Here is a 13,504-nt window from a genome sequence, read left to right on the forward strand (position 1 = left end):
CGGCCTTATGTTTTTATAAAAAACCATGCTCGGAATTTTCGGTAGGGTAGTGGCAAAATCGGTATCAATCATCCTAAAATCGCTTCAGCATATAGTATCTGACCAGCCTGGGATCATAAAACGTGTTGACTTTGTAGCTGCGATTTCGGATCAGGCTTCCCGTGGGGCCATGGCTGGCAATGACCAATAAGGTTCAATTCTAATCTCATCGATCTATATCATCTTCCCCTAAACCGCAAATATAACCATCTCTGTTGTACATATGTACGAAGAGCGAAAGCGATTTGTTTATTGTTTGAAACTGTTTGCCTATCGTACAGGCAACGCTTCCTCAACCACTTGTAGAGGAAGAACCTGGAAGGCGATCAAACGCGTCGTTCGCATTCTGTTTGATACGACGAATAACTACGTAGAGGTAGATGCTCGAAAACGACTCACTCAAAGTGCAAATTTTCGGTAATACTAATCCGTGTGGTCAATTATGAAATTTCAAATAACTCAACGTACATATGTACAGATGGGTAAGTTATTGGTTAAATTGGGAAAAAATCCAATTTTTATTTTTGAACATCCCCACACTTTTATATTTTTTCTGGAAGCCAATTTGGGGAACGGATTTTTTGAGATGAAAACATTTTGAGATTTTATGATTTTTGTTGAAATATTATTATTTTAATTTTTTTTTCGCAGGAAATTTTATTTTCCGTGTAATTTTAAGGAAAATAATTTTAGAGTGTATTCGATTCCCTTAAACTATCAAACAAGGATAGAATGATTTGAGAAAAAATTAAAATATGTTAATTGTAGCGATTCAATACAAAATAAACAATTATTTAAAACCCTAATTAATTCACCTAGCGGTGATGGCGCCTTCCTCGTGCGTTCGAAAACACATTTCAACAAAACTCAAGTGACATGTAGATGAATATCGCACTTGCATACGTTAAACAAAAATTCATTATATGGCACCAGAAATCATATCGTTTATGTAGCTTTGATGTTTGCGCCTATATGACATAGATGAGCAAATCCAAAGATGGCCGTCACAATGGCTGCCTTGCAAATACCGAAAGCACGCATCTCGTCATCTAAACAACAAACAGAGCTGAAAAAGTCAAGTACAAGATACTGAAGACGACCTTACAGTTGAGGTCGAAATACGTATCTGTCAAAGGATGCAAATTCTTAGTGGAATTCAAAGGAACAGTACGCGATTTTCTTTTTTTTTTCTTTTTATTTAATGAGTAGCATTGCTCACTCGTGATAAACATTGAGTAGCATTTTCGTTTTCGAGCGTTTTGTGGATGACGAGATCGGTGATCTCAAAAAATGCGAGTCAAAAATGCACCTGGATGCTCTCTCATTTCACCATAACAAAAAGCCGCTATCTTGAACTTTGAGCCGCAATTTTGGATTTAGGTCCGCCATCTTGACTATTCTGATATTTATTTTTAGACTCCACATTTCTTGCCATATCAGTTATACCCATATTGCGTGATTTTAGAGCCCAGAACTTCATTGAACAGCCACCATATGGTCACCATTTTTTGGAGTCCACAATTCGTCCCTATATCAAATAAACCCATATGATACGGATTTAGAGCTTAAAACGCCATTAAACAGCCACCATATTGAATTTGGAGCCTTTATCTTGGTGTTTGGGCCACCATTTTGCATATTGCGGTCACCATTTCTGACTCCAGGCATCTTCCTCATACCAAATATATCCATATTACATGCAGTTAGGATCTAAAACTGCTTTAAACAGCCACCGTCTTGAATTTGGAGCCGCCATTTTGGATTTTAGAACGCCTTGGATGTTGGAAATTGTGGTCGTTATTTTTGGACTCCGGATATCTTCCTTATACCTTAGGGCCTAAAACTCCATTAAACAGCCTCCATCTTGATTTGAAGCCGCAATTTTGAATTTTAGACCGCTATCTTGGATATTAAGGCTGCCATTTTTGGACTCCGGACATTTTCCCCACACAAAATAAACCCTTCTTGCATGGTTTTAGGGCGTAAAACTCCGTTATACAGCCGCCATCTTGAATTTAGAGCCGCCATTTTGTATTTTAGACCGCTATCTTGGATATTCAGATTGTGATTTTTTTACTCCGGACACCTTCCCCATACAAATTATAATCATATTGCATGGTTTTAGAGTCAAAAACTCCACTTTACAACCACCATCTTGAATTTGGAGCCGCCATCTTGGATTTTAAACCACCATACCAAATATACCCATATTGCATGGTTTTAGGGTCTAAAACTCCTTTAAACAGCCTCCATCTTGAATTTGAAGCCGCCATCTTGAATGTTCACGTCGCCATTTTTGGACACTGGACATCTACCCCATACAAAATATACCCTTATTGCATGGTTTAGGGCCTAAAACTTTAGGGCCGTCTACAGCCACCATATTGAATTTGGAGCCGCCATCTTGAATTTTAGACCACCATCTTGGATACTCAGATCGCCATTTATGGACTCCTGACATCTTCCCCATACAAAATATACCCATGTTACATGGTTTTAGTGCCTAAAACTTCATTAAACAGCCGCAATGAATAGGAGGCGCCATCTTGGATTTTAGACCGCCATTTTGGATATTATGGTCGCCATTATTGGACTCCAAACATCTTCCCCATACAAAATATACCCATATTGCTTGGTTTAGGGCTTAAAACTCCATTATACAGCCGCCATCTTGAATTTTGAGCCGCCATGTTCGATTTTAGACCACCATCTTGAATTTTGGACCGACATCGTAGAATTTTCGGTCTCCTGTGTTGATATCTGCACAAAATTTGTCAACCATGCTGAAGGTTACAAAAATAGCCGCAGTTTGATGTGTCGCATGATGGGGCTTGGTCGGGGACTTGGTTCAGTATTATATGTGGCCAGTTCTACCGGTGCTGGTCCGGATCACTCAAATGACCATAACTCCGGAACGCCTTGACCGATTCGGACCATTTTTAATAGCAAACAATGCGGTAAAATTCCTGTTCGATTCGAGCTATAATCCGAAAAATCGGTCAATGGGAAGTGCCTTAAAAGTGAGTGACCTTTTTTGTACACAGACATACATACACACATACACACATACGCACATACACACATCCAGACATCATTTCAATTCGTCGAACTGAGTTGATTGGTATATGTGACTTGACCCTCCGAGCCTTCTATCGAAAATTCGATTTTTGAGTGAACATGTAGCCTTTCAGTACACTTTGGTGTACGAGAAAGGCAAAAAGATGACTAAAACATCAATTGTTCAATGATTTAAAAAAAATGTAAATACGCTTTAAAATACACCAAAAACTATTTTGAGATATACAGAACAGTCCTAAATATCAGCCAAAAATATTAAAAAAATTGATTTTCCACGAAACAAAAATTACAAAAATGCGCAAACTATACCCCGTCCTTGACTCCGTCTAAAGGCGGGATTGGGTATTAGAGGGTCAATAGATATATATTCACGAGTTCTAAGATCTAGTAGATTTTCAACTTCCTAGTCTCAATAATCATAAAAATATCGAGATTTGAAATCGAAAAAGCTTTCCGGGTACCCTGCTGGACACATAAGGGTTGAACAAAACTCAAGTGCCATTTGAAGAATATCGAACTTTCATACGTTCAACAAAAATCCATTTCATAGCACCAGAAACAATATCGTTTAACTGGCTTTTGATGTTTGAGCCTCAAACTCTTAAGAAAAAGCCATTATCTTGACTTTTAAACTGCCATTTTGGATTAAGGTTCGCGTTCACGTTCGCGATATTCTGGTTGCCATTTTTGGACTTCGGACATCTTCCCCATGTCAAATATACCCATATTGCATGGTTTTGAAGGGCCCTAACCAAATTTCATGGTTGAGAGGGCATACAACTCTATTAAATTGCCGCCATCTTGAATTTTGAGCCACCTTGGCTTTAGACCACGATCTTGGATATTCTTGTAACCCTTTTTGAACTCCGGCCATCTTCACAATACCATAAAATACCCATATTGCATGGCTTTAGGGCCTAAACTCCATTAAACTGCCGCCATCTTGACATTTGAGCAGCCATCTTGGATATTCTGCTCTCCATTTTTGAACTCAGCCATCTTCCCAATACCATATATACCCATATTGCATGGTTTAAGTGCCTGAAACTCCATTGAACAGCAGCCATCTTGAATTGTGAGCCGCCATCTTGGTTTTAGGCCGCCATCTTGGATATTCTGGTCACCACTTTTGGGCCCAGGATATCTCATACCAAATATACCCATATTGAATGGTTTTAGATTATAAAACTCCATTAATGAATTTTGAACCGCCATCTTGAATATTAGGCTGCCATATTGAATTTTGGGTCGACATCGTGCAATTTTTGGTCTCCAGTGTTTATTTCCGCACAAAATTTGACAACCAGGCTGAAGGTTACAAAAATCGCCGCAGTTTGATGGGGCTTGGGTTCATTTTTATATACGACCAGTTTTGCCGGTGCTGGTCCGGATCACTGAAATGGCCATAACTCCGGAACGCCTTGACCGATCCGGATCATTTTTAATATCAAACAATCCGGTAAAATTCTGGTTCGATTCGAGCTATAATCGAAAAAAATGACCAATGGGAAGTACCTTAAAAGTGAGTGAACTTATTTTGCGCACAGACATACATACATACACACTACCCAGACAACCAGAACTCGCATAAAAATGCATATATTTCATCACATTAATACTAATATACCTCACAATCGCATAAATGTTAATCCTATGTGCAACCAAAGTTCAAAATTCACCGCAATACACGGTGTTTTGATGTTTTTAAGCGATGAACGAAACATTATCGCATAATTACACCCGCAAACTCGCAAAATAGCATTCAAAATCGCATTTTGCGATTTCATCTTGTTATGACATCTCTACTTGCATTAGTATGTCAATTAACTCGTACAAATGCATTAGCGAATTTGTTTACGTATACATTCTAACTCATATTGGCGAGAACCTGTTATGCGTACATGATGCGATGTGAAATGTGATAACAAGGAAACATTTGCTCTCTGCTTGTGATTATCGTGTGAATTCGTTGCGAAAGGGGAAAATTATTCGGTAGTGAGCTATTATTCAACATAAAACTAATCAGTGGCCCTTGTGATTCAATTTTTGACTCGGCCGAACCTTACGTTCAGCTTCAAGTTGCTTGCCGAACTGACCCATATTCGTACAACACAGGTAAGTCAGTTTGATTTAGGAAAACATTGAGATGAGTTAGAGTGTCATCACAATTTATCAGCTTATTTCTTAAGAATGATGTGGTGTTAAGTGTAAGGTGTCAGTTGTTAACCCAAAAGTGATAAGTTTGACACTGGGAGCGGCGTTAGTTGTCCTTTTTTGTTTTGATACAAACAAGTCGCATAATACGATTCATAACATCGCAATATAGTACACGTCGTTAATCGCAGATGATAACGCTTCAACTCATACAGTGCTATTCTTGTTCCGTCAATGCACGCATATCGCCTCCACTTTTGCACGCATAGAACATATTCGCCGCATTTTATGCGATGAAACTTTTACGGTTAGTTGCACGCACAACAAGGTCGTAAACTTCGTTAAACGTGTAAATTGGTTGTCTGGGATGTTCTTATTACAAACTGAAACAGATTAATGATTTTGACTTGTGTTAATTTCGTCTTTAAACATGGGTTGGTACTGAATAAACTCACATTTGTAACCCCATCCAGACTCAGTGGAGCCTGTAGAAAAATTTAGTTGATTATTTTTGCATATTAATATTATTGGTTTGTATGACCTTTTTTGTGCTTTTCCAATTCATCTAGTTCCATCTCAAATACGACATAGAATTTGACATTAAATTATGATAAGCATTTTTGTCAACATGAGTCTAATCAAATAAAAAAAAAATCACAACTATCCGATCCATCCACCGACTTCAAAATCAGATTTGCTCAACATGCGTATTGAATCAGTCGATTGAACCGATTTAAAATTGATTCTATGAAAAGTTTTTCGGCTACGCAGTCTTTATTAAACCAACGACGTTTGTTGTTATCCTAACGTTTCGACGCTTGGTGGGCGTCTTCCTCAGGGGGTAAATACTTGTGTCGTTATTTGTCTAACTATAACGTCGGAAATGATTAATTTTGGTACCGTGACCGCGCCTAATTCCAATCAGCTCCTTATTCCGTTCACTTGAATCAAAACGACGAGTATTAGCCGAAATTGTCGCAAATCTTTTGCAAATTGTTTTTAAAATTTTCAATAATTATGTACACGCTAGACTATAATTAAAATTTTCATGATTGTTTACGTATTATTGTGAAAATACATTAAATGTTATTTATCATCCAATTGGCAGCCATACTACTTTTTTTTCTTTTCGGTACCTGGGAATTGCATCAATTCATATATTAATTGTATTTTCATTGAAATACTAACAAAATCAATCAAACAAGTATCAAAGCAAAACAGTAAAGGACATATTTTTATAAATTCAACATCAAAAAAAATTTTTCGTCGACGACTCATGATGCTGGAAATGAAAAAAGCACATGACCGGAATTAGGATACTAGAGGTTGTACTTGTTCCTAATTCCAATCAACATATGGATGCGTAGGAATTCTGAAAAAAATGCAGTACAATCGGAACAACCAACTCCAGCAGCATCAGTCAAGGCACTATGACGATAGATGACCGGTACATATCATTCATTGCTAATTCCAGCAGCAAGCATAAATTGTTTAAATATTTATTCGCATATGTTCAAAGATTGATTCGTCATAGATGACGTCATACCCGACATGAACCTATCATTGACCTGTTTTTATTTTGGCCTGCAAACCCAATATAGACGCAACAGTTTTGCGATGTTGGCCCAATAGTGGTCCAACATTTGGTAAAAATTGACCCGACTTTGACGCGACATTCGATTTTTTTTCAGTCTGGCGGAATTTTGCAATGTTTTGCGTGTTTCGTGCTGTGCTAATCATTTGAGTGACAATTTATTCAAATGAAAAGGAATTGATTTTCAATTAGTGTGTGCTCTGATTGAAATCATGTAGTAAGAAGCAAAAATGACGGAAAAGATTTTTTGAATGAATGAGATCATTGAATATTGATAAAACTCTAAGAATCCAGAAAAATTCTAAAATGTGCAACAACAGTGAAAAAATCTAATATTATTACTTCAAATTATTATAAAACTAACACATTTTAATGCGGAAATAAATGTATTTTACACAAAAAAAATATAACTATCACTATAACAAACAATAACAATATGATTATTTGGTCAACATGATAATTACTTTGAGTGACCGGAATTAGGAACACAAGTGAACGGAGTTAGGAGCATACTGATTGGAATTACGAACAACAACTTGTTAAAATTGGCGGCCATTTTCAAAATAAGTGGAGTACTTGCAACCTTGATTATATTTTTCTAGCAATGTAGAGACATAATGAAACAGCGTTGCACAATTACAGCCATTAAATGCAGAAGATGTGTTTTCTACAGCTGTTAGACTTAGTGCATCGCCTTAAGTGAACGGAATTAGGTACGGTCACGGTACATGACTTTAAAATGTTTCACTTTTTTCACCGCACAACTTGTACAACTGGCAATGGCGCAATAGAAAAATTGCATCATTGCCAGTTGTACAAATTGTACAGATTTTGCTATAGCAATATTCACCATATTTGTAGTTCGCTGTCAAATTTTCAGCTAAATCGCTCATAGGAGAACAAAGTTACAGCATGTCAAAGTTTGCCATTTCGTATGGAAAACGGCTTTCACTGCTATTTTTATGAACACAGCTGTATGTATAACTAATGATGAAATAATATTCATCATGACAGTTGGAGAACCCTGCGGGAGTTTCTTCTGAAATTATTCCAACAGTTCATTCTGGAATTGCTCAAGAAGATTCTTTCGAAATTCCCATTTTTGAAAATTCCTTTCTTTTTGAATTCTTCCCACACTTCTTTCTGGCATTTTTCCAAAAAATCTGTTTAGAATTCCTCCTCCTTGTATTCCTTCAAGGGTTCCTTCAAAGATCCCTCAAAGAATGCCTTCCAGAGTTCCTTCTAAGATTTCCCCAAAAGTTCATTCTGAGATTTCTTAAGAAGTTTTTTTCTAAGGTCCTTCTATGAGTAAATCCATAGTTTCCTTCAGGTTTACTTTCGAAGTTTTCTTCTCTCTTTCACAAATTCTTTCCGGGATTCACTTAGATATTCATACCGAGACTACTGCAGCAATTCCTTCTGACATTCTTTAAAAACTTCTCTAGGAGTTGCTTCTAGCATTCACCCAGGAGTTCTTTTTGAATTCCTTCAGGAATCCCTTTCTGGATTCTTCTAGGAGTTTCTTCTGGAATTCCTCGAGGAGTTCCTTCTGGGATTTATCCAGGATTTTTGTTTGTGGGACTCCTCCAGGAACTTATTCCGGCATCCCGCCATTCACTCCTTTCAGGATTCCTCCATGATCTCTTAGAATTCCGCGAGGAATCCTTTCACAGGTTCCTCCCATAGTTTCTTCTGGAATTCATCTAGGATTTTCTTTCCCAGATTTCACCAGTACCGTATTACCCTGTAAATTCGACAATTATTGCTGTCAAATTACCGGGGTAAATTTTTAATTCGACAAACTGGTCACCCCACACCACCTTGTTTATTAAAATTTGGCAACTCTATTAGTGTTTCTGTTTTGATTCTGGAATTTGCTTCTGAACATAAATCCAACAGATACTGTGGTGGCACGGATGGAAACCACTTTCTTTCTTCGATTGTTGGCTATCGAAGTTCGTTCCGGTTGAACTTCGGGTGGTTCGGGGTCAGATAGCACGAACTGTGGACTTCCGGAAGAAGCGGCTGCAAGAGGAGCTGCTGCGGGTGTGAGTAAAATCACAATAACGGATCGTTTTGCATTTACAGTGTATGTCGCTGTGACAACGAAACACTTTTTAATTCGACAATTGTCGTATTAAAACGTTTCAAATTAGTGGGGTAAGACGGTAGTGCAATTAGGATATCTTCCGGGATTTCCCAAAAGGTAATTTCGGGATTTCTTCAGAAATTCCATCCGGGAAATACTCACAAATTTCTTCCGTCTTTTCTCTAGAAATTAAACCGTGATTTCTCCTGGAGTTCTTTCTAAGACTCTAAAAATAGCTCCTTCTGAGAATTTTCCAAAAGTTTGTTCAAGATTTCTCCAAAAGTATCACCTGGAATTCATCACGAGATTTCTCTTGCGATTTCTCTATGATTTCTTTTCAAGATTCCTCCAGGAGTTCCTTCATGGAATACTTCTGAGATTCTTCCAGTTCCCAAAGTCTCTGACAAAAATATTCACAGTTTCACGCCAACTGATCTCGTAATGGGTTACATTAGAAGTAATAGTCTATTATTAAAAGAAGGAAGTGTCGAACTGTCGGTGTTGCTGTTGCGAGAAATACTGACGAATACCTAATCTTTCAGCAGAAGGGAAAATAGGTTTATTTTTCGATGATCAGCTACATTTGATTTTTTTTAACCCTCGAGCGATCGCGCTGTTGTATTTTGTACAACACGTTGAAAAAATCTCGCTTTTTGTACTCAGCATTAGCGTGGTGCCAACCACGCGAGTTACGGAAGGTTAACAAATGCTTCTTATCAAAGCTTACATATAGCTTACATTTGATCATGTGTGACACAGAATAGTTCCTAGCAGACACCTCTTCACTTCAGCTATGCAGACCTACTGCTGATCCGAGTACTGTTCTATAAGATATATACCCGAGCAGAAGGGAAGAACAACAGCATAAGGAGCTGTGTTATTTAGGCAAAATAACTGAAGAATAAAATTGGTTATTTACCACAACATATTGTGTTATAAACTTGTCTGTCATAAGCGGCAAAATAACAAATTCCATAACAAAAAACCCTAAGTAATCCACCTAGCGGTGATGGTGCCTTTCTCGTGCTTCAAAATATCCTTTCAAACAAAACTCGAGTGACATGTTGATGACATTGACATAAATACAAAATGAAAACTGCTTGCTAAATCTATTCAATATGGATACATTTCATATTAGCATAACATCCAATATTCAGAAAATATAAGACAACGATCCAAAACTCAAACCAAGCAAGTGTCATGAAGCCGCAAATTTTTGAAACGTCATTTTAGATTTTCCGGTCATCAACCGCCATCTTGAACATTGAGACACCATCTTGGATGTTCTGGTATTCATTTTTGGACTCTGCACCTAAAATTACATAAAATAGTCGTCGTATTGAATTGTGGCATGTCGTTTATGATTTTCTGGTTACCAGTTTTGGACGAAGACCGGCATTCTTCCCCATTCAAACTATAGTCATATTGCAGACCTTGTGAAACAGCGCACAGCTTGGGTTTTCTGATTACAAATTTTGAATTCTGGACATATTTTCATACAAAATATGCTCATAATGCAAGAATTAAAAATCCTATAAAATAGGCACTAACTTGAATACTAGGCCATTATCTTGGACTTTGGACCGCTATCTTGGATACTCTGGTGGACTCCGAACATATTTCCCATACAAAATACACTTATTTTACAAAGTTTTAGTGCTCAAAATTCCTTAAAACTGCCACCATCTTCTGTTGACGCGATCAAATTCTTATTTTTTCCATTCAACGTTGACCCATCCTGCTATAAATTTACACCTTAGGAATCTGAAACAGTGACCTATTCGTCACTGTTGTTCATACCTAAGGGGCTGCCCATAAACCACGTGGTCATTTTTTTGAGACTTTTCAACCACCCCCCCCCCCCCCCCCCGCGTGGTCATTTGTCCATACAAAATTTTTAATTTCTCCATACAAAATGATTATTGGCCGAAACTCCACCCCCCCCCCCCCCCATGACCACGTGGTTTGTGGAGCCCCTAATGTTTATCAGGCCATTAAACAAAGCCACGATTAAATTTTTCACATGAACGTTGGTTCTGCTACACAACAGCTAGTCTCTAATGTGATCTAAGGCTATTTTCTTGCTAACCCTTCATTAGATTATCAAAAAATCTGCGATCTGATGTGTCGTATGTATGGGTTTGGTTCATTTTTATATTTGGTCATTTCCGGTGGGATAGCCGGATCTGATTCCATGAGTCATGGACCATGACACTACCGGTTGTCCCAATTATGGTCTGAGAATATTTTATTGCTATGCACCTTTACCTAATCACCGCGATTTGATATATATATTTTTCCATCAGGTTGTCGATAAGTCGTGATCAGTCTTGTTAGAGATCACAGTCATTTGAACCTTTTCGTCGATATTCGGCCTCCTTTGTCTCCGACATTCGCAACACAAGCAATCAAACTACTGTTCGAAACAAAAATGTCAAACGAATGCACTTCACCACGATAGCGGCTTCGGGAGACGGTTCGGCTTTTGTTATTCCTGTCTTCTTCCATAATAAGAGCTATGTTGCCCATCTGTGTGTCGTATTCAATGCAACATGCAATAATAAACTAATATTAACATTCATAACCGGAATTGGCTGAAAATCTATGCGTAAAGTTAGAATTAGACACATGTCATCGTGTCAGATGACATTGATTTGACCCTTTCTTATGTTTATTGATCTTCGTTCTACTGCTCGTGTTGTGTGTAGGTAAGAGGTAACGATAGCGCACGAATGTAACAAAGCCGATTGACACCCGACTGCGGCAACGAAATGAAGGTAGTAAAAAGTTTCGAATGTTTACAAGACGGGTCATGATTTGATGTACCGCATCCATGGGTTTGGATAAATTTTACATTTTACTACCCGGATCTGATTCCGGGTAACTACCGGCTAAACCAAATATGGTCTAACATTATTGTCTTGTTGGTTAACCAAAAACGCTGCAAATTGAAGGTGTCACATGCAGGGTTTGACAATTTCGACGGGATTCTCGGAACCAATTCCGGAACACTACCAGTCGTTAGTGTGACGTAAGGCTATTTTCTAGCTAATTGTTCATCAGGTTATCGCAAAAGCCACGATTTGATGTGTCACATGCCTGGATTTGGTTTACTTTTACATTTGGCCTCTTCCGGCCACTCAAAACCGATTCCGAAACACTTGCTGGCCGTTCATTAGGTAATCTAAAAAGCCGCTATTTGATGTGACGCATGTACGGGTTTGCTTCTCTTTCAGATTTAACCACTTCGGCGGGAACCCTGGAACGGCTTCCGGAACACTACTGGTTCACATATGGTCTGGGATGGTTTTCCTGCTCATTGTCCATCAGGTCATCGAAAATGCCGTGGTTTGATGTGTCGCATGTATGGGTTTGGTTCAATTGTATATTTGGCCACTTCCAGCGGGACGCCTAGAACCGGTTTCGGAACACTACCGGTTCAGATATGATCTGAGACTATTTTCCTGCGTACCGCTCATCAGGTTATCGTAAATGCCGTGGTTTGATGTGTCGCATGCATGGGTTTGGTTCACTTGTATATTTGACCACTTCCAGCGGGACGACTAGAACCGGTTCCGGAACACTACCGGTTCAGATATGGTCTGAGATGATTTTCCTGCTCATTATCCATCAGGTCGTCGAAAATGCCGTGGTTTGATGTGCCGCATGCATGGGTTTGGTTCAATTGTATATTTAACCACTTCCAGCGGGACGACTAGAACCGGTTCCGGAACACTACCGGTTCAGATATGGTCTGAGATGGTTTTCCTGCTCATTGTCCATCAGGTCATCTAAAATGCCGTGGTTTGATGTGTCGCTTGCATGGGTTTGATACAATTGTATATTTGGCCACTTCCGGCGGGACACCCGGAACCGGTTCCGGAACACTACCGGTTCAGATATGGTCTTAGACTATTTTTCTGCTTACCGCTCATCAGGTTATCGAAAATGCCGTGGTTTGATGTGTCGCATGCATAGGTTTGATGCATTTTCATATCTGGTCCCTTCCTGGGGTACCGTTCCGGAACACCTAAATGGCCATATCTCAGGAACGGCTGAACCGATCCGAACCATTTTCAATAGGAAACAATGGGACCAGATTCCGCGTCGAAAGAACCATCGGTCATTGAAATCGGATGAGGTTTACTGCCAAAAAGTGATGTGAGTTTTTTTGTACACACACATACAGACACACACACACACGCACACACATACACACACACATACACACACAGACATCACCTCAATTTGTCGAGCTGAGTCGATTGGTATATGTGGTTTGACCCTCCGGGCCTTCTATCAAAAAGTCATTTTTGGAGTGAACATATAGCCTTTCCAGTACACTTAGTGTACGAGAAAGGCAAAAATGTTCCTGGAAAACCATTTCAATAACTTGTTTTGTTAGTTTCAATAACAACTTAATAACAGTAAATTCGGCAAATATTTCAATAAAAAATTTTGATATTAATATGTTATTGATAATAATCGGAGAGCAGAATTTGCTATGATATCAAACTCGTTACTAAATAAGTTATAATACTTGTTATATA

This window comes from Aedes albopictus, chromosome 2 (assembly GCF_035046485.1).
Source record: "Aedes albopictus strain Foshan chromosome 2, AalbF5, whole genome shotgun sequence".
Lineage (NCBI taxonomy): Eukaryota > Metazoa > Arthropoda > Insecta > Diptera > Culicidae > Aedes > Aedes albopictus.